The sequence below is a fragment of the Rhineura floridana genome, chromosome 3, assembly GCF_030035675.1.
Source record: "Rhineura floridana isolate rRhiFlo1 chromosome 3, rRhiFlo1.hap2, whole genome shotgun sequence".
Lineage (NCBI taxonomy): Eukaryota > Metazoa > Chordata > Lepidosauria > Squamata > Rhineuridae > Rhineura > Rhineura floridana.
This window is the reverse complement of record NC_084482.1, coordinates 227,794,943-227,799,326: the sequence shown is the minus strand read 5'-3', so window position 1 is coordinate 227,799,326 and position 4,384 is coordinate 227,794,943. Positions and strand designations below refer to the sequence as shown.

At 45.5% G+C, this 4,384-nt stretch overlaps 1 protein-coding gene across 1 annotated transcript in view; it reads left to right on the top strand.

The window, feature by feature from the left end:
• The first annotated feature begins 672 nt into the window (after window positions 1-672).
• LOC133381816 (zinc finger protein 91-like) overlaps window positions 673-4,384 on the top strand; it is a 29,274-nt gene continuing 25,562 nt past the window's right edge. The window contains exons 1-2 of the mRNA XM_061621297.1: window positions 673-797; window positions 1,825-1,905. The gene's annotated coding sequence lies outside the window, so the exon portion shown is untranslated. The remainder of the gene's footprint in view (window positions 798-1,824; window positions 1,906-4,384) is intronic.

The following is a 4,384-nucleotide window of genomic DNA, read 5'->3' as shown; positions in this document are numbered from 1 at the left end:
CTGGAGCCCTTTCGATATGCAAGTTATAACTGAATCATAAACTGGAAGTTAAAATTAAGCTGCAATCCCAAACATGCTTGTGTCAAAGTTGACTCCATCAAAATCAATAGGACGTTTTTCAGAGAAAATGCATTTAGGAAGGGAGCATTTATTTATATGCAACACACCATCATTTCGCTTTCAGAGATCCAAACCATATACTCTGGCCCTTTTCTGTCTCTTCCCGATGCCAGCATTGATATTTGCATGTACATTCTCAAGCCACGACACTGAAAAGCTTATGGGAGCATTTCTGGCTACACAAATATCTTGCGGTGGCTTCACTCTTAATCTCCATGGAAAAGGTTTCCTCAAGAAGTGTAAATGTGAAGCGCAGCCCAGACTACTTTTGGGAGGAGGAGGAGGAGGAGGAGGGCGAAGCTGTCAGGGCTGGTTTTCACTCTCTTTGTGACGAGATGATGTTGTCCAAATGAAAACAGCTGGGCTGGCTGAGTTCCACCGTGCCCTCCCCATCAGGCAGTTCAGGTTGGGCATCATATCCAGTGAGCGCATGTTCCCAAGTGCCAGGCTGACCCTGCTGGGACCACACGGCCCTCTCCTCTTCAAGGGGTGCAGGAGTTAACAAACAGTCCCTCCTCTTAGCTACAAATGGCTTGACTTGGAATGGCTGAATATCTTGTGGTCAAAAGTAATAGTCCTGTCTGTTTCCTTGAAAGAACGAGACCTCGCTTCCTGTAAGGAAGAAGGAGAAAGTCTGTTTATCCAAGTCGCCAAAGAAGAGGAGGAGACCTCAGCAGGTCTGTGCTTAGCTGTGCTGCGGAGCCTCTTTTGGTCTGGGAATGGAAGCGTTATTTCCATTCCTGAGTAATATCATCCAGGGGAGAGTCACCCATCAGGCTGTGAGTTCTCCTGGTGGATTTCTGGGATGGTTTTAAAAGGGGCTAAGAAAAATGGCTTCATGCCCAGTCTGTGTATGTTGGAATTACTTTTTAAGATGTTTTTGTTTTAATATATTTTAAACCCTGTTTTTAATTATGTGTTCCAGAATGTTTTGAGTGTTTTGTTTGCCATGTGGGCTCCTAGTGGGAAGAAGGGTGGGATATAAATCTAAATAAATAAATGGAAAACAAGGCTCTCAAGGGCCACCAGTCCTGATGTTTATGGGCCACCTCCGGAGTCGGGGACAGCAGCAGGAGATGCGCTCTTGCCTTTCTCTCTGGCTTGTGGGCCTCCCATGTGTGTCTAGTTGTCCCCTATGGGCCGGGCTGGCTCCAGGCTTTTTTGGAGGTGGGTGTTGGGGACAGGGTATCAATGAGGCCCTTATTTCCTCCCTTTCCTCCTCAGACCGCACCCCTCCTCCCCCTTGGCCCCAGCCCTTTAATATAAAATAATATGATGACCCCCTAAAAAGAGGAGGGGAACCTTTGGCCCTCCAGATGTTGGTGAACTGCAATTTCCATCAGCTCCTGCAAGGATGGCCATTGATTAGGGGTGATGGGAGTTCAGCAACATCTGGTGAGCCACAGGATCCCCACACCTGGTATAATTTAATCTGCATTGACCAGGGAGGGTGTCCCATTGGACTCATTGGGGCTCACTTCTGAATGGGTGCAACATTTATTGGGGTAATTTACATCCACAGTGGCAAGGGTTCTCACCCTTTTACCTCGATTCTAAATGTGGTTCTCCCTGTCCCGCTCCCAGAATTAAAAATCAAAATTCTTCCTCCTCTTAGCTTTGAGGTTGTAGAAATGGTTTGATACGGAATCCCTGACTTTTTATGTTGTGGTTAAAAATAAGTTCTCTTGTCTGTTTCCTTGAAAGAACGAGACCTCGCTTCCTGTAAGGAAGAAGGAGAAAGTCTGTTTATCCAGGTCGTCAAAGAAGAGGAGGAGACCTCAGCAGGTTGGTGCTTAGCTGTGCTGTGGAGTCTCTTTTGGTTTGGGGATGGAAGCATTTTTCTGTTCCTGAGTAATGTCATCGAGGGGAGAGTCGCCCATCAGGCGGTGAGTTCTCCTGGTGGACATCTTGGATGGCTTGAATGGGAAATGCATGGAAGAGAAGGCTCTCAAGGGCTACAAGTCAGGATGGCTGTGGCCTTCTGTCCTTGTTTTCTTAAGAAGAGGTTTTGTTTTAAAGGTGATTTCGGTGGTTCATCATTTGTTTGCCCCCCTGGATTCCCTTTGGAAGGAAGGACAGGATATAAATTTTATTAGTATTATTAGGACTGATTGTGGGATTCCCATACACATCGATTCAGGCCCTGTGGAGATGCTGGACTAGATAAGCCTTTGGTTTGATCAAGCTCATCTCATGTTGTAAAGAGGAAGGTTGGCCATCAGGTGGAAGTTCTCCTTCCGTCCACTGAGAGATTCCCCAAATTAAAATATCTGGCTTGGCTCCATATCCTGACAGTCTGAATGAGACCTAGCTAGTTTTGTAGCAGAAAGTTACTTGCGTGTTTCCTTGAAAGAGCTAGGCCTCATTTCCTTTTCGGAACGAGGAGAAGAAGATCCACTTGTGCAGGGTCTCATAAGAACATAAGAACATAAGAAGAGCCTGCTGGATCAGGCCAGTGGCCCATCTAGTCCAGCATCCTGTTCTCACAGTGGCCAACCAGGTGCCTGGGGGAAGCCCGCAAGCAGGACCCGAGTGCAAGAACACTCCCCTCCTGAGGCTTCCGGCAACTGGTTTTCAGAAGCATGCTGCCTCTGACTAGGGTGGCAGAGCACAGCCATCATGGCTAGTAGCCATTGATAGCCCTGTCCTCCATGAATTGGTCTAATCTTCTTTTAAAGCCGTCCAAGCTGGTGGCCATTACTGCATCTTGTGGGAGCAAATTCCATAGTTTAACTATGCGCTGAGTAAAGAAGTACTTCCTTTTGTCTGTCCTGAATCTTCCAACATTCAGCTTCTTTGAATGCCCACGAGTTCTAGTATTCTGAGAGAGGGAGAAGAACTTTTCTCTATCCACTTTCTCAATGCCATGCATAATTTTATACACTTCTATCATGTCTCCTCTGACCCGCCTTTTCTCTAAACTAAAAAGCCCCAAATGCTGCAACCTTTCCTCGTAACGGAGTCGCTCCATCCCCTTGATCATTCTGGTTGCCCTCTTCTGAACCTTTTCCAACTCCATAATATCCTTTTTGAGATGAGGCGACCAGAACTGTACACAGTATTCCAAATGCGGCCGTACCATAGATTTATACAATGGCATTATGATATCGGCTGTTTTATTTTCAATACCTTTCCTAATTATCACTAGCATGGAATTTGCCTTTTTCACAGCTGCCGCACACTGGGTCGACATTTTCATCGTGCTGTCCGCTACAACCCCGAGGTCTCTCTCCTGGTCGGTCACCTCCAGTTCAGACCCCATGAGCGTATATGTGAAATTCAGATTTTTTGCTCCAATATGCATAATTTTACACTTGTTTATATTGAATTGCATTTGCCATTTTTCCGCCCATTCACTCAGTTTGGAGAGGTCTTTTTGGAGCTCTTCGCAATCCCTTTTTGTTTTAACAACCCTGAACAATTTAGTGTCATCAGCAAACTTGGCCACTTCACTGCTCACTCCTAATTCTAGGTCATTAATGAACAAGTTGAAAAGTACAGGTCCCAATACTGATCCTTGAGGGACTCCACTTTCTACAGCCCTCCATTGGGAGAACTGTCCGTTTATTCCTACTCTCTGCTTTCTGCTTCTTAACCAATTTCTTATCCACAAGAGGACCTCTCCTCTTATTCCATGACTGCTAAGCTTCCTCAGAAGTCTTTGGTGAGGTACCTTGTCAAACGCTTTTTGAAAGTCTAAGTACACTATGTCCACTGGATCACCTCTATCTATATGCTTGTTGACACTCTCAAAGAATTCTAATAGGTTACTGAGACAGGACTTTCCCTTGCAGAAGCCATGCTGGCTCTGCTTCAGCGAGGCTTGTTCTTCTATGTGCTTAGTTAATCTAGCTTTAATAATACTTTCTACCAATTTTCCAGGGACAGAAGTTAAGCTAACTGGCCTGTAATTTCCGGGATCCCCTCTGGATCCCTTTTTGAAGATTGGCGTTACATTTGCCACTTTCCAGTCCTCAGGCACGGAGGAGGACCCAAGGGACAAGTTACATATTTTAGTTAGCAGATCAGCAATTTCACATTTGAGTTCTTTGAGAACTCTCGGGTGGATGCCATCCGGGCCCGGTGATTTGTCAGTTTTTATATTGTCCATTAAGCTTAGAACTTCCTCTCTTGTTACCACTATTTGTCTCAGTTCCTCAGAATCCCTTCCTGCAAATGTTAGTTCAGGTTCAGGGATCTGCCCTATATCTTCCACTGTGAAGACAGATGCAAAGAATTCATTTAGCTTCTCTGCAATCTCCTT